Source organism: Equus przewalskii, chromosome 28 (genome assembly GCF_037783145.1).
Source record: "Equus przewalskii isolate Varuska chromosome 28, EquPr2, whole genome shotgun sequence".
Classification (NCBI taxonomy): Eukaryota; Metazoa; Chordata; class Mammalia; order Perissodactyla; family Equidae; genus Equus; species Equus przewalskii.
Window position 1 is genome coordinate 38,080,905 of NC_091858.1, and position 25,588 is coordinate 38,106,492.

Genomic DNA, 25,588 nt, shown 5'->3' on the forward strand with positions numbered 1-25,588 from the left:
CTCACAACTACCATTGTAGCAGGAAAGAAGCCACAGGCGGTACAGAACAGTGGGTGTGGCTGTGGTACAATAAAACTTTCTTTACAAAAGCAGGCAGTGGGATACAGTGATTCACTGGCCCTGAAAGACTCTCCGAGCCTGGGATGAAGCTGGCGGCATGAAGAGGACGGGGGAGAAGCGCCCACCAGCAAATAGCAGACCCCTTGCAGAGGTGGGTCAGTCTCTGCTGCTTGCTTCCAGGGTCTCTGGGAATGTTCCTTAGCAGCCCTGGGGTATGGAAACCCTACAGAACACAGTGAGACATGTCCCTGCTGGCCCCTGGTCACCACACAAAGTGACAGCATCATCTGTCCGTTTTCTAGGCAAGGAGATGCCAGCATTGCCCATCTCAGAGGCACTCTGATGCACATGCTCCATGATGGGTGGGCTGGAGCCCTGCAAGAGACCTCCAGGACCAGGACATCACACACCCACCTGACGAGACCCCTTCTGATGCTCCGTCTTCTTGGGAAGCCCTGGACCTACTCTCATGTATTAACTCCAGATTCCCTTCAAGACCCAGGTCCAGCACCACCTCTAGTGAGTTCTACCTAAACTCTGCAGAATCATGGTCCCAACTTCACAGACTAGCACATGAGTCTCTACTGTCTTCTCCTGTTCTTCATTCTGTTCATATTTTTTTCTGATCAATTTATGAGAGGCTAATGGCTCTATTGAATTCTGTATGGGGGCCAGCACACAGGAGTTTAACAAATGCTTCTCAACTTTCTGACACCGATGAGTTGGTTCAAAAGTTCAAAATATATACAGATAGCTCCTGACTATCCATATTCACTAAAAAAAAAATTAAATAGCTTGGGTCTTTCAAAAATCTGATTAAAAAAATTGAGACTGGGAGTAATCATTCTGTTGTACCAGAGAGAACACAGGCATCCAGGAGCCGGAAGGACCCAGGGGGCATTGCGACTGCAGCATTTATTAGCTGCAGGAAGATGGGAAAATGCCTTGCTAGCCCAGTCGCGACGTCTTCATATGTGAAATTGGAACTACACTGGCAGGGCCCTCCCATGTTGTAGGGAGGTTAAATAAGAACACGTACTTTAAATCGTCAGGCAGATAGTAAGCACTGAGCGCGACATGGTTCTTACTGCAGACCCCGACAAGCCTGCTGTGACGAGGGGAGGCAGCTGGTGTGAGAGGGCTCATTCACCGCAGACAGAAACCCCTGCACCTCCAGCTGAACCACGTTGACCAAGACACAGCCTCCCAGGAGCTCAGCTTTCTGAGCCAGGAAGCACCTGTTTTGGGCATGCTCTATCACAATTTCAAACAGGTTTCCAAGAGCGCTTTGTGCATTTCTTCCTTAATTCCTGAAAGAGAGAGGCCTGTGAGAAGGAGGTGAGGAAGGAGGCGCCACCCGTGGAGACTGAAGTGAGCGGGGAGCTGTCTGGGGTGCAGGCTAGGAGGACGCAGATAGGGGCACAACCTCAGGGGGGAACCACAGGCCCAGGGGAGCCGGCCGTGGCCCTGGCTGGATCTGGATAAATCTGGTGGAGGCAGCAAAGCGACTTGCTAAGGACCTGGCGGATGTTGGCAGAGTCTATGAAACAGCCCAAACTCGTTTCTTCTATTAAAGCCATCCTTCTCGACTTGAGCCACTCCAGGAACCGTCGTGAATTGAGCCTGTGCTTCCTGTCCATCTACACACAGTGAGTAGAAGGAGAGAACAACGTCCCCTGACAAAGGACACAAAGCCCTAAGCAACATCATCTGGTCCCATCTCCCGATCCCTCTGTCAGGGTCTCAGACCCCAGGGTCACTTGTCTGGGGCTCATTCTAGAGGATCCATGCTGTATGTAGACCCTGAGGGAGATAAAACCACAACGCTCTATATTTTAGATTTCAGAGGTATTTTTCAAGTTTAACTGGGGACTCTTGGAAACAAAAAGCCTTGAAGACCCTCTGGGATTAATTTCTGAAGGAGGAAAACAAGCATTACAGCAGGAAATTTGGGAGAAGTTTTCTGAAGCCCCTCAAATCACACCCCTGAGGCGAGCGCCTGCTTGCAAAGCTGCACGCCCTCACTCAGAGAGGCTAAATCTCATGAGCTCCATGGACGTCCTCAGCAGAGCAGGGGCTGTAGGCCCGTAAAACAGCTCCACCAGAGTTTCCAGACAGCGCACGCGTGTGTGTGCGTGCGTGCGTGTGTGCGTGTGTATTCAAATAGCTGGTGAATAACCAATTAAAAGATGCTTTTAAAATAATAGTTTGTTGAATACGCGTAAGTCGTTAGCTCACTGATACTAACCCTAACAGCGACCGCAGTGGAGTAATATCACTGTTTTTACCAAATCTCCGTGGATGGGGGCTTCCCAGTTCAGAGCCAGGATTACGTCCTTGACTTCCGGGTACGACGCCGGGCGTGTGTCAGAGCACAGAACACAGCAAACAATACGCACAAGAAATGTGCCAGGGAACCGGTAATTTTTACCTGCTATAATAAGACTCTTTTCAACTTCAGGAAGTTCCTGGAAAGTTTTTTTGAAAGATGAGTGATGCTATGATTCTTCAATTGTGTAATCGAATATGCAAAACTGTGAGCACGTTGTCAAGTACAGTCTCCTATAAGCTATTTTGAAAAGACAAATGGGCCTTCGCCACTGATTACTTCTCTAGTTTAGATAATAACCTCCCAAATTACTCCCTCCTTCCTTCGCAAAGTGCTAGTGTTACGTAAGCGAGGACTAGACTCTTTAAGACGAATGAACGCGGCCCGCTCTGCACGCCAGGTGGGTTGAAGTGAAGGGTTGAGGCTCTGGTTCTTTGTCACGTGCTTTCCTGGCTGAATCAAACGTCTGGACTAAGCCTAGATCCTGGACTCTGCCCCCTGCTGACACAGGCACGACCACCCTGCTCCAGCCACCTCCTCCACAGAGCATTTAAGCTGGACAACAGCCAGCGTGCACAGCTAAGATTCTCACCTGAATTTAGAAATCCCACTTGCTCATCCACCCTCACAGAAAACGTCAGAGCAAAAGTCAGCAGAGGTCTGTTCTAGGCGTGATCCCTGAATGACGACCGAATGCTCCTTAGACGCGACCTCCTTCTGAAAGCCTCTTGTTTGTTCTTCAGGTCCAATAAACCATTATTAGAAGAGCTGGGGCTGCTGGTTAGAGAGCTACCTCACACAAAGTCTGTGAAGTTTCCTAATAAAATGGGAACAGGGTGCACTCTTGCTTTGCATTCTGACGGGGCCTTAATTAACAGAGTGAGGGTATCGTACGGAAGGAGGGAGGAAGGAGACTCAGCAGGGAGAAAGAGGACGGCACAGCCAGTGAATTCAGGTGACCGAGCCCTTACGAGGAGACAAGCAAAACAGGGAGGCGTGGACAAGAGAAGGCTTCATACAGAAGAGGGTCCACGGACACTGGGCCAGGCCGGTCACTCCTGGCTGCCCCACAACAGGCCCCAGCCGTGCTGAAGACGTGGAACAGCAACATCTCCCGTGAGGAGGGAGCGTGTGGGTACAGGCAGATCCATCCGTGTTGACGGCGGCACCTCCGAGGGTCTCTGGGAGGAGGCTGGGAGAGATCGGTGAGAAGGCACCTCGAGTGGAATGTGAGCTGCGGGACCCTGACCGCACGCACTCAAGGGGCCGCCGTCTCTGCCCACCTCCTGTTCCTCTGGGGACCTGGTGTGGGAACGGGGTGGCGCATGACTGGTGTGTCGCCCTTCTTAGTCAACAGCGTCCTTGCATGGAAGGAACCCGGTGGACAGGGGAGGCCAAGTCCCCTCACTGGGCTCTCACTAGGAGCCCGGGAGCAGCACAACCATGCACTGAAGGACGGGAGGGTTTCCCCAGGCTCAGCTCCCCAGGGGGCCGAGCAGGGCCTTGGCCTCTGCAGGCGCTCATGACAAATAAATGATCCTCCCGTCAGTGTGGACCATTCTTCACTGACCAACCCCAGGCGCGATGAGGGCGACACAGGAAAGCCATTTCCACCAACGGGCACACCCCTTCCAGCATCTGGTAGGACTTAAAATCGTGTTTTCATGTGCTAAGTTTTTTCTCACGTGGGAATGGCCATGTGAAATTACAATGAATCAATAAGAAAATATGATTTTATACACTAATACCTACTTTGTTCTCTTTTCAAGAATACGGCTAATTCCTTTAAAAGTTGAATTACACATTACTAGAATATGCTCATCTTTGTGTTAAAATCATACGATGCAATCAGTATAGTTCTCACTATTTCCTGGCTTGCATGCTTAAGACACTAGTTGTAATAGATGTGAGTACCAAAGGAAGCTGAAATAGTTTAACTTCATAAAAACTAATTTCAATCAAATTGTCAAATTACCTTTATTAGTTTTTAGTAATAGATTTTGTTCTAAGTGATGGCTACTGACATTTACCTCTTCATCAAAATCCTGACTCTGAATTTTTAAAATACTTCCTAATTTCAAAAACAAATATATCCAATGGCAAGATGGACCAGGACCCTGCTTCACTAACCAGCTTGGATGAAGAATAGGAAATACTTAGAAATGGATTCTAGCCTGGAGAATTCATGTCATTTTCAGCTAATAACCTGAAAGCATGTCCTCCCGCCTCTCTAACCCGTCACAATGAAGGAGCACATCAGCTCTCAGACGAAGGGCTTTTCTTCACCAGAGAGGAAACGCTTCTTCAAAACCAAGCCACCAAAGAATGGGCGTGTTCCCTCCCCGAGAACGGCACATTTTCCTCTTTAAAATGCCCTTGCTATGAAATCTGAGAAACATAAATCTCGTGTTTCTGAGCTCAAATTAACCAAAAACATGGTTCCTAAAATCACAATTTTAGTTGAGACACAGAATACATCTCACCCCATGATCAGAGGAGCCGCCTTCCTATATGGAGGGTCCCTGTAACGGCTACCAGAGATTTCTACCGCTGATACGCAAACAGGTGGATGACAGACCAGAGAAGCTCATGGAGTGTTTTCTGCCTCCATCCCAAGATACCCATGGAGGAAAACCACCACTAGCATCTTCGTCTTTAAGGAAACACCCAAGACAGGAGGCAGCCACACCGACCACATGGCTTCACAGTAGATCAGCGGGCTCTGCGTCCTTAGACACAGGATCTAATGACAGAAGCATGTTCCCTTCTGAGATGTAAACAGGTCACCTGACTCTGTCCATGACTAAGGTGTCAGGAGAATTGATCATGATCTATCAATATTAAAATGTAGCAGGAAAATGCCCATCCTTTCTCTTCACCCCATCTCAGTTACTGCACAGCAGAAGGGATGTGAGCAAGGCAGGTGCTCAGGACAGCTAAGTGTCGGGTCCTCCCGCAAATGCACCAAAATCACGACAGCAGTGGAGACAATAAGCTGGAAAACGTGATTGATGAGTCCTGAGCCTCACAGACACATGAGGCCTGTGGAAAACAGCTATTACGAAGGCACGAGGCTCTTTAGAAACACAGCATAACAATGATCAGTTTTTGGCCCAGCTTTTCCTTGATCTCTACTCTCCATCAAAACCTGCTCTGATTATGCCAGTTGAAGGACATCTGGAGCACATTCCAAGAAAACATTATTTAGGACACTAAATTTCAAGAAGGAAATTTGACGGAAGTATGACGAGACGATTACGAAAACAGGGGTCTGCAACCCCTACCCCATAGGGCAGAGTTTAAACTCAGGGATGCTTTCCCCAGACAGGAAACAACACAGGTGTCAAATATTTGAAGGTTGCTATACACAGAGGTGGCTGACTTTTCTATGACATTGTCTGAAGACACAAGTTCCGAGTGGAAGTCATAGGAAGGCAGATTCACCCCAACACAAGAAAGGTCAACAACCGTACCCTCATGAGCTCAAGCAAACAGCTCATCAGGGAACCAGCAGAAGGATTCCCACCTGTCGATGACGTCAGCCATTTCCAACCAGTGTACCACGAACTCTGCACAGATGTGCCAGAGACTGTGTTAAATGTTTTATTTTGAAACAGTTACAGATCCGTAGGGAGATACGAGGAAATACAGAAGGGTGCTATGCATGCTTCAGTGCTGACACCTTGTTTAACCACAGGGCACCACCAGACCCAGGACACTGACTAGGGCACCTCGTATGTGGATGGCTCTATGCCATTTATCACACGTAGATGTGTGTAACCGCCACCTCAATCAAGATGCACATCCATTTCCTGGTGTGTCCCCTAGAGCCACCCCTGACTCCTCGGCACTGTGCCAGTGAACTTTGATCACTATGTAATATTTATGTTTTTATGCAACTGGAGGATACACAACATTATGACACTGTTTCGACAGTATGACAATTCAGATACAATGTTGTGCTGAGTGGGTCTTGCAAAGTCAGGGACAGTACGATGATGAATTGGGTTCAATTCCCTGGTACAATGTCAACCCGGCATCACAGAAAGAGTCTGCGTTCACCGGAACATGCTCATACGTCCACGAGAAGGTGGAATTCAGCGGGGAACTAGTTCTGCTCCACGACCGATACAGGGGTTCAGTGGGTCAGCTGTGGATACACCAGATTCCTTCACACATGCTATCAGACAGTCTGAGACTCATCAGTGTCAGGAGGCAAAAATGCAGAGAAGCACCCATTTAGCTTCTGGAACCTGCTTAGATCTCTTCCAATTCTAAATTTAGTTAACTCTACATTGAATATAACCCTCCAAGTCAAAAATAAAATTGCACGTGTATTTGACTACCTACTTTATATAGCAAGTGACAATAATCCCAGAAGGTGAATTAAGGCAATAACTAAATGTTGCTTTTGCTTATCAAGTTTATGACAGTAAAAGACAAAATTAAAATGACCTATCAGCAGGTTAAGCTGCTAGGAAGGGTTTTCTCCTGTTGGCTCATGATTATGTAGATTTGTATGGCTCCCAGGGAAAGCAGTTTGGAAATACAATTCAAGAGTCTAAAACACACCTATACTTTGAACCAGTAGTTCCATTTCTAGGAACAATTCTAGGAAAACTTTAGGAAATAGGAAAATTAAAAATTACGTTTTTGCTTTAATATTATAAAAGCCAAAAAATTGGAAACAACCTAAATGTTGATTCTGTTCTAATGTGTACCAGGCACTTACTTCATGCCAGGCACCACCACAGGAATGAAAAATGGGCATAAGAGATGTTAAATAAATATATTCCTGGTGCTGGAAAAATTTATAATACTAGGGGGGGGCACATCAAAATAAAAAGATAATTCCAATAAGACATGATGACAAAAACACAACTGAGGGAAGTTCAAATGGTCTGTGGTATCATCTCTTGGTGGAACGTGATGCGATCATTACTCAGTGGGTCCCTCTTAGAATCCAGCTGCTACACCAGCAAACCCAAGTTGCATTGATGGTCACACCGAGGAGAACGAAGTGCTCCAGTCAACAGGCCTTGAGGAGCTGCTAGCTGACGGCCAGCTCCTCTGCCAGTCACACGAGTGAGCGTCTGGATCATTCGATCCCGTCACAGCTCCAGGTGACCACGACCCCCGTCCCACCATACAGAGCAGAAGCAGCACCAGCTGACCCAGTTCACCCTCAGTCACTAGGGATAATAAATGACAGCTGTTGCTTCCAGCCACTCAGTTTTGAGGTGGTCTGTTATGCAGCAACAGATAACCAAAAGAGATGGATTTGTTAGAAAATTATTTGGCCAAAGAAACATTCATCCAGTGGCTACAGATTTTAGAGTCATCATTGCAGCAGCCTGTAAACTGTGGCACCAGGAACAGGACCTACTGAGCCTCAGGCTGACCAATGACGTGCCAGATGAACTTTCAGCAGACTCTTTTCCAGGCAGCTATCAAAACCAGCAGCCACAAATGCCCACCAAAAGGTGAGGCCCCGTGGGGGCTAATACGGAGGAGCAAATGTTGAGGGTAGTGCATATCTTATGCCCCTGGCTCATACATGTCTACAACTACTGTTGGCTCCAATGACCAAGCCACAGCCATGGTCACACTTAGGGTAGCACAGGTGCCCTGACACCCACCCTTTGGAAAGGGCCTCCCCACAGCTGTGGCCCCATCCCACTCCACCTTGGCCTGGAAGGTGTGGCTATGTGGGAGCTATGGGTCCGGCTGGGGAGTGTGGCTTGGCAGGTCCACATGAGTAGTCACGAGACCCCTTGCAACGTGGGATGAAGCAGCGGGGAGACAGCTGGCTCAGGGACTGGGTCTGCTCACCCCGGTGGCCAAGTTCCGAGCCAGTACATCCCTCTAGAGAGAAACAAAACATTAATTCCAGGCTGGTGTTCTAGGTCACCATAAAAGTGCAAGTGCCATGGTGGGAGCACAAACACACTCCATCTAACATTGTGTTAACTTGATTTATCCGTCCCAGCTACGCAGACATACGGCGCGTGTTTGCCCTTGTCCCGGGCATGTGTGAGGGTGGGCCTCCCCCACCAGGAGCCACGGTCACATCATGTGTCATGAGCCCCTCGAGGCCGTTCCCGCCTGTCAACTGCTCTGCACCTCCCTGCACCACTCGTGACTTCTCAGCTTTATTTTGGTTGCATCCTTCTCTCTCGTCCCTCTAGAAATGGTGACTGACTTAGGAATCAAGAGGACGCTGCCACTAGTCATTGGAGTCTGGCTTCACGTCCCATGTCACAGCACCGCCCATGGGGCTCCCAGCCCAGACAACACAGCCGACCACGCCCTCCACACCTGCTTCCAGGAAGGGAAATCAGACCCTCTCTGCTGCTATGAGTCCAGCACCGCGGCTACTCCAGGACCCGAGCACAGTCCCACGGGCACAGCAGCGACTCCAGAGCAAGTGCTGAACAACCTTCTACTGAATGCGTGCCCCACTAAAGTCGGCTCTTTTAAAGCTTGACTCTGTAGTTAACAGCAAATCATTCATTTCTTGTACATAATTTTCTCAGCATGGGTTTGGTTAAACACGTTAACTGTGACTATCTCAACAAGACCTCTTTCCCCTTAATTATAGCATGAGGTCATAGGATCCCGAGGAAGCACCGAAAGTGCTCTTCAAAAACCAGCGAGAAAAATCATATTTGCACAGCGCTGTCTTTTTTCAAATGCATTGACAAGTGAAAGAGCTCCGGGTTAAGGCACAAGAAAGCAGTGATGCTGAGCAGGAAGGCCATGTCCACTGGCTGAAAGGAAGTCTCCCAGGAGATGGGTCACCTGGCACAGGTGACCTGGATCGCAACCAGCAGACCTGCCCACGTGGATATGTGTGTGTGTGTGTGTGTGTGTATGTGTACCTACATCGACAACATATATATACAGGTACACACACAGCCAGATGGAAATTCTTGTGGGAGAAGAGAGACTCTAAGAGAAAAATAAATAAATACTACTCTTATTTTTTAAAGCTCTTAATATTTCTTTCAATTTTTTCTTCTTTTATCCTCTGAAGGCCTTTTAAGGAATTATGTCTCTTGGGGTGAAGAAACATCTACGAGAAGCGCAGCCACGACTTCAGTTTCACATTGATTTATTACTTCTATTGAAATCAAACAGGGGCCTCCCCGGGGCCAAGTTGGTTAAGATCATGCACTCTGCTTTGGCAGCCCAGGGTTTCGCCGGTTCACATCCTGGGCGCGGACATGGCACCACTCATCAGGCCAGGCTGAGGTGGCGTCCCACATGCCACAACTAGAAGGACCTACAATTAGAATATACAACAATGTACCAGGACGGGGTGGGGGGGGCGGTGCTTTGGGGAGAAGAAGGAAAAAAAAAAAAAGATTGGCAACAGATGTTAGCTCAGGTGTCAATCTTTAAAAAAAAATCAAATAGTTTGGGCCGGCCCGGTGGCACAGCAGCTGTTTCCACACTCTGCTTCAGCAGCTTGGGGTTCACTGGTTCAGATCCTGGGTGTGGACCTAGCACCACTTATCAAGCCATGCTATGGTAGTCATATTGCGTTCCACATGGAAAGTAGAGGAAGAAGGGGACAGAAGTTAGCTCAGGGCCAATCTCCCTCAGCAAAAAAAAGGAGGATTGGTGGCAGATGTTAGCTCAGGGCAAATGTTCCTCAAAAGAAAAAAGATAATCAAATAGTTACATTTCACATTTTCATTAAAAATATACCATGTAGAATATGATCCAATTTACTAAAAATATGTCTAAAGTTTACACTGATGGATTTGGTGTTTAATGATGGTTATTTCTGAGTGGTAGGAGTTCTGATGAACACCCGCTATCTTCTTTTAGTTTTCTATATTGGTTCAATGTCTTATAGCATGTATTACTTTTCATTAAAAAAAAAAGATGAACTAAAAAGGAAAAAAATAGCAAGTAAGAATATCCAGATTTTCTAGATATTTAGACAGTATTTTTAAATTTGTTTGTAATTTTCATGAACTAATTTCCGTATTTGGATTCATTTTTCATGTGAACCGATGGGGGCTGATCTTTCAATTTGAAAAATCAAGCTCTCAAAGCTCGATGCTTCTGAGTCAACTTTACTCAGAAACTGAGCTGAACCAGTAACAAAAGTCGTGAGATATTTTTACAAAACTGGGATCATATTCTGAATCCTGTTTTCCAGTTAACTTTCCACCGTGCGTACGTTACAGTTGATCTGAGCACTTTCCATTGCTGAAGGACACAGCAACTAGTAACTCTGCACACAAATTCTTGTCCACTTTGAATATTACCATCTTTGCATAGATTCCTGGTCTACGAGGTGTTCCAAAGAGAAATTCCGGAAATGATGCAAAATGGTGTAACTCACGGGGAGGCGACAACTTTAATCCATACGTGTAAGTTCTGAGATGCTTGTTTCAAAAGAAACCCGTCACCGTCCTGTTCAGACAGACGTCTGACAGGGTATTTGACATGTACTTAGGATTTTCTCCATTCCACTGTAAACCACGCCGACAATCAACACAGGCGGGAGAACCAAATGCTAAGTAAACGATGCTTCAGCAGGGAGAAGATGAACTCGTGGAGATTCAGGTTCATGGGATCTTTCAAAGGCAGGTTCTTCTCAGAACAGTATTGAACACACTCAACCCTCTGCAAAGATCCATCTCTACTTAAAGGTTGATAACAAAACCTGTCTCTGTAGCCTTAGGGCACTTACTGAGGACAGGCAGACTCAGTGGCAGAAGGCATTTCATTGATGTGGACACACCCAACCCACAGGGATGCTCACATGCTTTCAGACACACTTACGTCCTGACGCTCACATGCTTTCAGAACCAGGGCCAGCACGCCCCAGAGAATCCAGCCTCTGCCCGCTGCCGTCCACAGACTCGCCCCGAGGAAGCAGGACCCCAAACCTCAGTCGGAGTCTACTTCTTTTCTGTTCCCGTGGTGACGACTGGACCACAGGGAAGTGCTCTGTCCTCTCCAAAAGCAGCCCGGGTGCTCGGGGAGGAGCTGGCAGGCGATGTTTCATCACGGTCCTCCATCTCAAAGCCAAAGGGAAGCAAGTGACTCTCACAAAGATTTCAGTAGCCCCGCGATCCACCTGCCTTCCCGCCCGTGCCGCATCAGCACGGGAGCAGAGGAGCAGGATGGACGGGTCCACGGAAGAGCTCGGAGCACAGGTGCAGGGGACGTCCTCAGGCGGCTGCGGACATGGTTGCTGCTCTCTGAATCTGGTTTCAGAGATTTAACCGCCTCTGCCTACTTTAGAACGACCTAGAGAATGCAGGTGATGGTTGGTGCCAGCGACCACGTGGCGGTCTGGACGACAGCAGGACAGAACAAAGGTCCGTCTCCCCATTGCCTTCTGCATCCTCAGCCCACGCTTAGGGTGATGACTTCCACTCTCCAGGGAGACGCACGTATTGCTCGCTGCTTCCCAAAGCACTTCTCTCTGTGCCGTTACCACCTGAGAAGTCAAGGGCTTGAAGATTCTCGTTGCGGCGTCATCAGACCAGGGTGAGCCCAGTTTACAACAAATCACTCAGCCTTTTTATGAAAGTGATTCAAGTGATTTTAGTATTTCTCTAACTTAAGCAGTTACTGTGTGTAAACAGCTACCGCTGAGTCATTTCCCGTGTTGGTTTCCGTTGTATTAGGCTATCTTAGATCTTAAATAGAAACAGATGTAAGCCATTTCCTTTAGGGGAAAAAAGGGGCATTATTTCGATAACTTAAGCAGTGCATGGCTAGTGTTTGTGTTACCAATTCTATTTGAAAAGACTGCAGGACTATATGTAGTAGAAATACTAAACTCTACCAGTGCAAACTATAAAAGAAAAAATATTAATTCAAGGATAATAAGACTTGGTTTTCCACTGTAGGACATACAAATCATTATGGGTTGAAAGATCTTTTAAGAAGTAAAAATATTTAATTACAAAATTACTATAAAATATATTTGATACTCAACAAGAAATATTTCCATCAAACAATTGCATATAGATCTTAACTTCTTAAAATCAAAAGACTAACATGTCAGAAAAATAACAATACTTCAAATGTGCGCAATTCACTCCCCAACCCCACCTACTTAGTCCCACCAAACAGTCGTCATGTGGTTAAAGCTGGGTTTTCATATTAACCAAAGAAAAGTGCATCTAAGGCAATACAAATATTTTATTTTAATGTCATGTACTCCTCTTCATTAATTCAATCACGTGCAGACATGTTTATGGACTATGAGGTTATTACGTTGAACAAAACGGCATTAGAATCTATTTCACTGCCTAGTCAACACGTATGTATTTCAGGTACTAAATAGATGACATGATCCATGTGAAAAGACCCAGCCCTCCGTCTGATCTGCTCTAGACCTTCTGTCTCCCAAGTCGCTAGAGGAGAACGCACTCCACTGCAGAGCAGACCGGCAGCCTAGGAACGGGAGTAGAGCGGCTTTTTCAGTCTGCTGTTACGTGACCTTGATCACACTGTTTGTGCTGGAGGGACTGGCTTCACCACCGCAAAGGGAACTCGTCTGAGCTGTGACTAGCCCGGCTCTCTCCAGCGCCCCAGCTACCACTGATGATGGGTTGTGTTGTCTCTTCCAGACAGAGCTTCAGCCCAGGTAGGTACATAGATCTGAAAAGGCGAGGTACGTGTACGCCTGTTCTGCACCAGGAGGTCACACGGCTGCTAGAACTGGACAAGGTAGACAGGGCCTCGTCCTGGAGGAACTCAGAGTCCTTTAGAAAACTTTCTGACACACACTATTATTAAAAATCAACACAGGGAGGTTAGCTAAAAATAACCTCCGTTGACTTCCCAAAGTCTCCAGGAACGCTCGCTGACGACCCGTAGCTCAGTGGCACCTGCGTCATCCTGGCACCGCCTGCACCACGCCTCTCGAGCTCCGTGGGGGCTCCGTGTGACAAAAGGCGCTAAGGAACCGCTCTTTACTTCTCTACACCACGTCTACTCCAAAACTATGTGTCAGAGGGGAAAATCACCAGCCAGGGTCCCCTGCTCAGAGCTGGTCTCTAGGGAGTTGAGGAGACACAACTAACTGGGGTGCCCTGTCAGCTGAGGCGCGAGGAGGCCCTCCTGGCAGAAGTGAGGAGAGAAAACGGCCTGGTGTCTGAACTTCCACACGCAGAGAACTGTTCCACTGGCTACAGTAAAATATGAATATTCCTGAGAGGCTTACAAGTGTGTACTAATAGCCTCTATGGGCAAGTTCCAGAAACTTCCATGAGAAAGATCCTTAATAAAGGAGAAAGGCTGCCAAGGGCTGGGGGACGGGAGAGGGGAGGTGCTGGTCGGAGGGCACAGACTTCCCACCTAAGATGAGTCAGTCCCGGGATCTGAGGCACAGCGCGGTGACTGCAGGTAACGACACTGCGTTAGATACTTGAAAGTCACCAAGAGAGTCGATCCTAAACGTTCTCACCCCAAAAAATAAAAGTCAACTCTGGGAAGTGAAGGGTGTGTTAACTAACCTTCCCGTGGCAATCACTAAGGTATCTGCAATGGGAGGAGAAAATCTGAGCAAGAGAGACACACGCCACCGGAAAATCCCTGGGGGAGGAAAGAGCAGGGGCTCCCAGCGTGGGACGGGGACAGGGGGCTTCAGGACAAGGCACGTGAGCACCTCAGATCAGGCTGCGCGGCTGGAGGTCTGGGGCACCCAGGGAGCCAACATCGAGACACAAACACAACAGGTGAAAACTGGGGGTGCCCCTCAACACCGAAAAGGAAGGAACAACACGGATGAGTCTCGAATCAGTAGGACAATCGAGAGAAAGCAACACACGCTCTCCACGTGGATGCCCCGCTCGAGTTAAGTCCCACAATCAGACCTAACCGACGATGACAGAACCAGAACAATGTTTGCCTGAGACGGGACAGGGGAGCGACTGGACGGGTATGAGGAGCTTTCTGATGAAACGGTAAACACCCTCCTCAAAACTCACCAAACGGTACAGTTAAAGCCACATTTTTTACATGTAAATTATAATTCAGTTATTTTTTAAAAGCATTAGAAGAATGGTAAAAAATATTAGTTTTTAAAATGACAAGAGCATGTTGGTGTCACAAAAGATTCTCCTCCAAGCCACTCTGCAAGGACTGGCAGGGGCATCGTGGGTGGGCCTCAATTTCTGAATCCTAAAATAACAGTATCATCTATTTCCCGTAATTAAACTTATTTTGAAATTTTAAACTAAGAGCAGTTTCCAATATTAGAAATTGTTTAGCTCACTCATTTCTCCGATGTTCTGGGCAGAGGAGAACCGTGGACGCTGCTGTGCTCCGAGCGTGGTGTGCGTTTAACAGTTATGAGCCTGGTTCTAAAGCAGGAGGGTCTCTCTAAATCGTGTCACATCCAGATCATTTAAGAAAGCATCAGACACATAAAATTCTGATGCCCCATCAACCGCAGCGGGAAGCCCAGGAGTAGAGGACGGAGGAGGCCATCAACGGACGCAGGAGGGAGCAGGGAAAAGAGGTGCAGCTGGTCAGCCGCACGAGTGCCCCCTGGACATCCACAGTGGATTAGACACCGGGGGAAAAGATGAGCAAGACAGTCCCCTCGCTGAGGCTCTGGGAGAGAAAACCACAGGCAGCAGGTGGAACAGAGGTGAAGGAAATAGGGAGGGAGGGAAAGGGGGGGGAGGGGGTGGAGGAGGTGAGGACAGGGGAAGGGAGGGAGGGAGGAGATGGGGAGGAAGGCAAAGAGGGAAGCAAGGGGATGGAGGGGTGATGGGAAGGGAGAGAAAGAGGAAAGGGGTGGAGAGGGAGGGTGGGGGAGGGCGAGATTAACCTTTCTCCAGAGCACAGAGGACTCAGGAGAAATCCTGGGTCAGGCTGGCAGTCCCTGGTCTGGAGTGAGCCGGCGTGAGCCAGGTCAGGTGCGGGCAGTCTCTGAGGACCCCGTCCAGGTGTGCATGTGCTGGGGCAGGGAAAGCCCCCTGCCAGGCTGCGGGGCTCTTAAATGAAAGAGTGACAAGGTAGGATCTGTGTTTTAAGATAAGTCTATTCTGGTGACAACTATCAGGGAACTGGTTGGCGTAGAGGGAGGGGGGTAGAAGGCAGCATGGTGGCCACGTAGAAAGCCTCGGCAATAGGAGACCAGGGCTGACTCATCTTACAGCCAGAAGTCTGTGCACTGGGACCAACACCTCCCCTCTCCCATCCCCCAGCCCCTGGCAGCCTTTCTCCTTTATTAAGCACCTCTTTCATGGAAGTTTCTGGAACCTGCCCATAGAGGCTGTAAGCCTCTCAGGAATATTCATATTTTAATGTAGCCAGTGGAACAATTCTCTGCACGTGGAAGTTCACACACCAGGCCATGTTCTCTCTTCACTTTTGGCACCAGGACCTCTGAGACCCGAGCTGCGGAGCAGAGCAGCACGGACAGGAGAGAAACAGTCAGCCTCTCAGAGGGACAAACCCACAGCGCTGGGGAGGCACTCAGATGTCAAAAGAAAGAAAAGCCGCAGGGACAACTCCAGGCTGGAGCGGGGGGATGGGGACAGTGACGCCATCGACAGAGGCAGGAAGTGAAGTGGGGGAGCAGGGCTGGGGGGACGAGGCAGCCACCCACCGGGTCCTGAGAAACAAGCCCAGCTGTCCAGCCAGGACCCAGGAGGGGTGCTGACCAAGACCCTCCAGGCCTTAGGGGTGGACGCAACAGCAGAGCACAGAGGCACAAAGGCCAGAGCCCTGGGCACAGCCTTCTCTGAGGGTCAGGAAGAGGGGAGGCGGGAGGTGCCCGGTACGTGGGCTTCCAGAATGCAGTGTGGTTCAAATGCTGCAGAGGCCAAGCCATTTAAGGGCTGAAAAAAAGAGATTTCTGAGAAAATTCTTGACGATCTATTGTGTTGCCAAAGAAATTTTAAATTAAGAAGAAGAAATTACATTTCTTCTCCTTCATGTGAAATGAATAGCTAAGGAAACCAAGTTAGGTGGGTAATAAAAGAATTTCAGGCTGAGCGTCAGCCGAAGCTTCGGAGAAAAGAATGAAAAATTGCACTTTGCCAAGAGACTTGCAGCGCTCCGCTTGGTAGACATGGATATTTCTAGGTTTTGCAGTGACCCTGCAGCTAAAATCTGTCTTCTTCTTAAACACACATATTTATAAAATTCCATTCTGCACTGGAGGGTGATTTGATACCTACTTCGGTCTAAACACTAAAGGGTGCTCAGCAGATAAGAATATTTAGAGAGAGAAAACAGATTCCATGCAAAAACCACGCAATTAAGTTCCAATATATGGGACTGTGAAGACCACAGGGGAAAGTGCAGCTCACGTCAGAGTCTGTGAGAGCCAAAAGTTCCAGAACCCTCTGGAAGGTCTTCCATACAACGGCTCTGCACCAGCTCACATACAAAAACACCATGGCTTTAGAAGCTGTGCCCAGGACCAATGGTCTTCTGACAGATCCCTGCAGCCACAGACCTGCATTAGCTCCTTAACACCAAGCACAGTGTTGAGTACATAAAGAAAACAGAATCACAGGTGAGCTGGAAATCAAATTAGCAGCAAAAGAACCAAGAGGATCTGCTGATCACGTCCTTGTCGGATGCTGGAAGCCAGCCTACAGGAGTCTCTTTGAAGTGAAACAGATCCATTTAAAGAGCAACCGTGTCTGCCAAGGGAAACGGGGCTCATCGTCTAGTTGGACTAATTTCCAACTCCCAGCGGAAAGCCAAGAGTAGCATTATGGGAAGGGAGCAAGATTCCCATGAGCCACAATAAGACCAGGGAGCAAACCGTCTTGACAAAGAGGGGGTTTGTCCTGGTTGTTTGCTGGCTGAGTTTCCAGGGCAACCACAAAACCAACAGTTCCACGGAGACGCTGGGAAGCACAGGATGGACAGGCTGTCGGGGCGTCCAGTGGGATTTCGGGCAGTAGGTGTGCTTCCTCCTTGTGTGGTCACTGATGCTTCCGACCTTAGAGGAACAAGTCGGGAGGGAGATGGAGACGTTCCTCCACCAAGATCCCTGTGGGTCTGCAGACCTGGCCCCCAAGGGCACGACTCCTCACCTCCCAGCCCTTCAGAAAACGCAGTAGGGGCACACACGTCTGCCTGTGCCCCAGCACCTGCTAGGCCAGGGAGCCGCCCGCCAGGGGAGCGTGCCGCCCCCACGGCCAACCTCCAGCTGCACCAGCAGGCAGGGCACAGACAGCACCTGGAAAAGCAGGGAACGCCCGAGGGCGTGCAGGAGAAAAACAAGGATGGTTGAGGCAGAAAATAAGTCAGAATTTGAACCTGATTTCACCAGGTATTTGCTCTTGATTTTTAACTTCATCCTTTGGGGCACGTAGTAAATTAAGCCACATCTGAAAACTACCTGACACAGCGTTTGACGGACGTGGGTGCCCGGTGGACACACGATGCTGCTGGAATAGAGAGAACCCTTGTCTCTGTCCTCAGCATCTGGGAGAGAGGTTGAGCTGTGATTTTCCGCTTAAGTACCAAGTTAGAATTGATGCAGCATTTAACACTAGACGACAATTTGGAAACCATATAAACTAAGGTAATAAAATAGCTAAAGTGAGATTTTTTCACATGGCCCTCAGAAGACGCCATTTCAGAGGCTGACACATCTCATCGGGCTCCCTGTGCTTGACACCATCACTCTCCTGGTCACCAAGAGCTTCCAGCGGACCCCTCCCAACCAGCCACACGGCCGCCAACAAGCATCCCCTGGGCCTATCTTTTATTCCACCAGGAACATCCTCTGAGAGGAAAGGGCGTGAAGAGGATTAGGTCAACATGCTCAAACCCTCAGGCACTTGGTCAGGAGGTCAACCGGGTGAACGCAGCAAGTGATCCACGTGGTTCCGCCAATAATGACCATGCTGCCCTCCTTCGCGCGTCGGGAGGCACGGATGAAAAAGGCAGACTTATCTCAAAATACTTTCCCTTGACAGACTGCCAGTGTTCAGGGAAATTAGCCAAATTCTGCCTTTGCAGGATGTTTGTTCTCAGATAGACACTGAACTTTATTAGAATTTCACTTTAAGAGACATCATTTAAACAAGCCTACATAGATTTGACTGGTCTGCTCTCTTCCGAAACATAATGATTTCTCTCTGCATTAATCACCTCGACTCGCTCAATAACTGGTGAGTAGAGGCGGAAGTCAACATTTTTGAGACCATCTATGTGCTAACCACATGTATTATTCTATCTAATCCTGACAACACGGTGAGGTGGTTGCTATGGCCCCTGTTTGTTAACTACAACGATTAAGGTTCTGAGGAATTTCCTAACTTGTCTCCACAGCATTGGATCCAAGATGAGACGAGATGTCTGACGCTGAACCCCACGTGCTTACCACACCAGTAACAAGCACCCTGCACTACTGAGTACAGACGGGCGCACAGTTACCAAGACAGGAGTGGACAGTCAAACCAGGCCTCTGACCGCATCTCCTGAGCTGTTTCCAGAGATGCCTCCTCCTGCTGGTCAGAAGGAGACCAGCACGAAGCCACTCTGAGCCAAAGATGGATGAACGGTGGACCAGCCTCAGCATAGTCACCACCACAGCCAACACGCGAAAACGCCGTGCAGACGATAAGGCACTGTATAAATACTGGCTTTTCCTTTCCTTGTAAGATTTATTTGGAAGTGTGTCTGCGACATTTAGCTTCTCTCCTGTTTAAGCTCAACATGTAGACGGGTACACACAGGCAGCAATTATTTCGAGGGAAGGCCTGCCTCGGGGTGATCTTTCCTACAAGGAGGGTCGACAGCTACTGAGGCCAATGCAGCACGATTCAGGTCGTCCCCATTTAGTGACCAGGGCACACCTGCTTATGCTGCTTCATTTACTTCAATCACTCACACAACACACAGTAACCAAACACTAAATAATTAAAGACATAAAATCTGAGGCAATAATGGTGCCCTTGTATCTACACACGTGTGCCTCATCCCGTCCATCCTTCCTCCGTGAAGCCACATGTTGACTAGGATGACGTGCACTCCGCCCCCGTTCCTGCGTGGTGACAGCTCTGCGAAGTGCTGTCCTAACTTTCTGGGTCCTTCTTAAGAACCGTCCTTGCAGGCAAGGTGCCAGTCCGAGGTGAGTGGCTTGGTCTGTGGCCATGGACTAGAGCCAGGTCAAGATGATCCTGTGTCCCAGGCCTCGGAAATAAGACTTCTAACAACAAACCAGCCCCCGAACTGGGGGCAGGGGCTGCAAGGTCTCTCGGGCTGCGGGATGGAAACTGTTTACAAGATATGGTGTTTTTGTCGTTGACAGTGAAATGAAGTCGGGGCACCTTGAGATTTCACCAAGACAGTGGGTGTTAGCATCAGAAAGGCCCCAAGCATCTCATCCGTCCACCTGTCTTTACATCTGAGGAGACGTCAGTCAACAAGGCTGTGATTTGCCTGAGGTCCTGCAGTGGTAAGTGGGCCAGAACCCAAGACTGTCAGCCTCCATCCAGGGTCCCCTCCACTGGGACGGGTAAGCACACGCGTTTGAGAATTCCCATAAGTGACTTCCTGCTATACTTAGGAACAGACACTCAAAAGCTACATTTGGGACACCGTGTGAAGCAACTGCTCAGAGCGCCCACAGGACCGTCGCTACGACGGCCTCACCATTAGCACCATCTCCTGCAGGAACTCTGGGACAGAGAGACACCAACAACCACACACCCCCACGTGCCAGGCATCGGGCTGGTGTTTCAAACATTCTCTTCTCACCTTCATAGTCAGCCAATTAGCAAATGAGGAAACTGAGTCTCAGAGAAGTGAAGAGACATGTCCAGGGCAGGGGTGACATGGTGAAACTGGAACCCAATAACATGTGGCTCCACACGGTGCTTCTCCATCCATGCTCCAGGCCCAGGGCACAGTCAAGGCCTGCGGGGTCTGGTGTTTTGACAGGACCATATCTAAACACAGCTCTTGTGCCACGTGTACCCAGACTAGTCAGTCAAACACTTAGGTCCACTGTGCCCGGGCCCGGGGCCACCTTAAAAGTGAACAATGGCTCTTGTTGTCCAAAGAACTTACTATCTTAAAGGGAGGGCACAGACAGAAACATGAAATCAAAGCAAATATACTCATTCGACAAATCCTTCTTAATCAGGGGGTCTGTGCAAAGCCGGCGAGGGAGGCGGAGATGCGACAGACAATCCCCTCCTTTATCTTTTTTTTTTCTGCTTTTTCTCCCCAAATCCCCCCAGTATATAGTTGTATATTTTTCACTTGTGGGTCCTTCTATCTGTGGCACATGGGACACTGCGTCAGCATGGCCTGACGGATCCCCTCCTTTAAAAATGTCTCAACATCCTAGGGCAGAGCATAAGCAGGTACACACGGACGACCGCAGACAGGAGAAAGCTGTGGATGACCCGAGTCCAGGGCGCTTGGCTGAGCGTTTTGTCAGAAATAGCCACTGGCTCACCCGCATTCACACGAGATAGGTCTTGAGACTCAGAAATCCTCAGATTTGCAAATACTCCTATGGCATTTACTTCCCGTGAGCGGATTTCTCTATACAGCAAAGAGTCCTCCTTTTCTTAAACCTCCTCACTTCCTTCCATCAACGGTACTGCTGGCTTTCTTTATAGGGTTGTATATTTTTCCACAAAGCAACAGCTTCTTTCACTTCATAAAAATTCTTTATAAACTCTTTCCTGAAATAATCCTGGGATACTAGCTACAGGGCAGTCGTCTGAAGCCTTGGTCGATGCTGACTCTCTCCTCGCCCGAGGAAAGAGAACTAGAGAGGAGCAGAGAGGGTAACAACATCAGTGCTCCCTCAGTCCGGTCGGATATAAAACACGCTCACAGAGAAAGAGCGGCACGTGTGGCGTGTTCCCCACACGCCGGGCAGGGCTCCAGGAGTTCTGTGCACATTAACCCATTAATTTAATCCGTGCCCTCGCTCCCGGAGGGAGGCCCGCTCTGCAGATCGAAAACTGAGACGCGGTGGGTTAAATAACTAGAAGACAGCAGAGTCCGGTCCTGACCCCTCGCCCCTCACACCACGCAGAACAGAAGCGGTCAGATAAGACGAGGAGGCTGCAAAGGGGGCAGCTAGCGCACAGAAGGACAGGCGTTGCCTCGAGATGACTTTCTGAAGTAGACACGCGTGTCTAATCTTTCTGAACACAGGAAATCGAGAAGAAACCTGGGATATTGTCTTAGCACATTTCTAGTCAATATTAAAATTCAAACTCCTCATAAAAAGACAGCCCACCGAGTACGAGAAAATATTCTCAAATCACACATCCTAGAAGAGATTAATATCCATAAAACACAAAGAACTCCTACAGGTCAACAAAAACAAAGCAATTCAAAAGTCAGCCACAGACTTGAATAGACGTCTCTCCAGAGAAGATGCACAAGTGGTCAGTAAGTGTGTGAAAAGATGCTCGACATCAGCAGTCGTTAGGGAAACGAAGCCCACGTCACCAGGACATCCCTTCACCCATAGCATGGCCCCCCCTTTCAAATTCCCTCGTCTGATCTGACCGCTCCTGTTCAGCACAGTGTGAGGAGTGACCAGTTAAGATCAGATCTGCTGCCAGAGTCAGGTCCCAGCGCCAACGCCTTCTAGTCATTTAACCCTGCCACGCCTCAGAGATCAGAAAACAGCAAGTAACCCGCGACATGGAGAAACTGGAACCCTCTACACCACTGGTGGGAATGTAAAATGGTACAGCCACTGGGAAAACAATTTGACTGTTTCTTAAAAAGTTAAACACACAGGGGCTGGCCGGGTGGTGCAGTGGTTAAGTTCGTGCATTCCACTTCAGCGGCCCCGGGGGTTTGCCAGCTCGGATCCTGAGTGTGGACCTACACACTGCTTATTAAGCCATGCTGTGGCAGGCTTCCCATATATAAAGTGGAGGAGGATGGGCATGGATGTTAGCTCAGGGCCAGTCTTCCTCAGCAAAAAGAGAAGGATTGGCAACAGATGTTAGCTCAGAGCCAATCTTCCTCAAAAAAAAAAAAAGTTAAACATAGACTCACCATATGACCCAGAAATTCCACGCTTAGGTATGTAGTCAAAGGAAACAGGAATTCAGACACCTGCACGCCAACGTGCACTGCGGCATTACTCAGAGTAGCCAAAAATTGGAAGTAACCCAAGTGTACACTGACAGATGAATGGATAAACAAAACGCAGTGCATAAGCGTACACATACAATGAAGTACTATTCAGCCAAAAAAAGGAATGAAGTTCTGACACACACTACACCATGGAAGAACCTTGAGAATATTATGCTAAGTGAAACAAGCCAGTCATAAAAGGACAAATAGTGTACAATTCACTTACATGAAATATCTAGAATAGGCAAATTCACAGGGACAGGAAGTGGAACAGAGGTCACTAGGGCTGAGGGAGAGGGTGGGGAGTCACTTCTGAATGGGCAGAGTTTCTGCTGGGATGATGAACAAGCTCTGGAAACGACGGTGGTGATGGCTGCACCACATTGTGCACGTACTTAACACCATTGAACTGAATTCTCGATACATGTCTCTCATCAAATATATGGGTTGCAAATGTTTTCTTTTTTCTTTGGGTTGTCTCTTCAGTTCCAGGACGGTGTCCTTGGAAGCACAAATGTTTTTTAACCTTGATAAAGTCCAGTAATCTATATAAGTCCTGAATCTTGATTCATACTCCCAGGTTCTCAAATCACCACCTAAGACCATGGAAAGATCCTGATGTACAAGGAAAGACCACACTACCAATGGGCATGCTCTGAAGTTTACGGTTAAACACACTTAACACAGGTTAAAAATTTTAACTTGCATTCTAGCTTAAGGGAATGTTGCAAACTGTTCAAGCATTGAAATTTTATATTTACTTAGAAGGTTTTAACTATGTCAACAAAGTCAAGATGCTCTGGGGTCTGAGAGGTATCATGGAAAGTCCATTGAAATTCTCAGCTGTGTTACTGAGCCCGAAATCAGGCCTCAGAACATATGAAAACTCTGCCCAGCTCAAGCTTATCATATCGCCAAGTTTACTGAATAACCAAGGCATTTTTCATAGACTAAATTTTAAGAGCATTTCATTGAAGTAAATACACATTTCTAAGGACATAAAATTCATGCATTCCCATTTCTTAGACAGTTACAGGGAGAAAGCTCCTCTTCATTTGAAAAAACAATATACTTTTCCTGGCAAATATTTTCTAATAAATATCCTTAAAAAATCTAACCCAATCACACAGGTTTACTTGAATCCACAAAATAGTCATGTTTTCTTTCTATCACAGAAGTTTATCCCAGGTCAAATAGACAGTGACGCCTACAATAGGAATTATGTCATATGTCCTTACGCAGTGGTGAGCTGGGAAATGTTTAAGAATCATCTCTATAGAGAAAAAAACATGTGTGTGTGTCTTTGTAGATTTACTATGTAAAGAAGGTACAGCACACAATCAAATATATAATACTCTTCGTTGTAAATTCAGCACACCTACAACTTCAGTGTGACTTCCTGTTCCCTGCAAGCCCACCACTGTCAGTGTTTACAAATCTTTCACCAATAGTGTCACCAATAAGACGATGGAGAAATGCTCCATTACGATCTGATTCAGCGAGAAGCCTCCACTGTCAGTGACAAATGAGCGTGGGTCCAACGTGAATGTTGGCAGATATTCCTGTTTAGGTTAACAAGCAAGATCAAAGTGGAGAAAATGAAGACATATGTCAGCATCTCACTCCTTTGTCAATGATGTGAGCAATTTCTTTACTGAACCAGAAAATGATTTTGAACATTAAAAGAACATTTCCTCAGTTTTCGTGCTGTTTACAAAATGATGGCTGCAGACTCAACACACTTTTAAGCTAAATCTTCGCTAATAATATATCCTTCAGCGTTTCAAGTCTACACAAATCAGGGAAACCACAGATCAGGCCCCGATATGAAACGTGCAGACTTCCGTGGCGTGAACCCTCATCACGGTTGATCTCAAACCAGCAAGGCAACATCACTGACCAGGGAAACGAGGACAGGTGTGCAGGAGCACGCCATTAAATAGTGTTTCCCCAAGAGGCAACAGGAGCAAAGACCTCCAAGAGCACAGATGACAGTAAAGTATGTGACACGATTAGGATGTGACATTTTGAATATTTATTATCTTTGTAATATAATTCACTTAATTCTAAGTTTTATCATTTAATTTTTTAATAGTCTTACATTTTTTTAGAGCAATTTTAGGTTCACAGCAAAATTGAGCAGAAAGTACAGAGATTTCCCAGGCGTTCCCTGTCTCCACAGACGCACAGCCTCCCCCATTATCAACATCCCCACCAGACGGTGCATTTATTATTACTGATGAACGTACACTGACACGTCGTCATCACCCAAAGCCCACAGTTTACATTAGGGTTCACTCTGGGTGTTGTACATTCTGTGGTTTTGGACAAACGTATACTGACACGTGTCCATCATTATAGAATCGCACGGAGTAGTTTCACTGCCCTAGGAACCCTCTGTGCCCCACCTGTTCATTCCTCCCTTCCCCTAACCCCTGCATTATTTGACTTTTAAACTGCCACAGAAAATTCCTGGAGATTTAACCATTGGCTCCCACAGGCCAGAAGGAGCCTGCCCCGCACACAAGTGGGCCTGTCCCCCTATAGCCCTGCCTTGACCGCTGTAACTCTCTCACTAGTTTATGTGAATATTTTCCAGGGTACTTAAAAAGGTCGTTCTTTCTTTTGTCTTGAATTTTACAGAAACAGAGTAGAAAAGAAAGATGGAAAGTGTTCAGCTGCTCAAGCCCGCCGCCTGGCCGTCCTGACGCGCTCTCTGGCATGTGCTCAGCACTCACGCACGGATCAGAGAAGCTCTCAGGCACAGCAAGGGCTCCCACAGGCACCCGGTGGGTCCCAGCTACCTTGTCACATGCAGGAGTGAGCATCAGAGACGCTAAAGGAACAGCAGAGGCGCGTCCTGGGGCAGACGCGGCTCTGAGCTCCTGTGTGTGGGTCGACTGTGAGCTCCCCCACTTCTAACTGAGTAACTCGGGCTGCATCCCGGTGCTGTGCCGCGCTCCTGTGCTGTCACGGAGGAGTAACGATTCAACCGACGGCAGGAGCTTCCTGTGGAACTGAATGAGTCCACACAGTACAGCCGTAAGAGCAGTGCCTGGTGGGCGGTGAGGATGCAGTCACTGCAGCCGACATCATCCTTATTATTTTCACGGCTTA

At 48.0% G+C, this 25,588-nt stretch overlaps 1 protein-coding gene across 12 annotated transcripts in view; it reads right to left on the reverse strand.

Annotated features, from left to right (window-relative positions):
- The window catches only part of DLGAP2 (DLG associated protein 2), an 817,721-nt gene that overhangs the window by 553,489 nt on the left and 238,644 nt on the right, over positions 1 to 25,588 (reverse strand). The window lies entirely within an intron of this gene.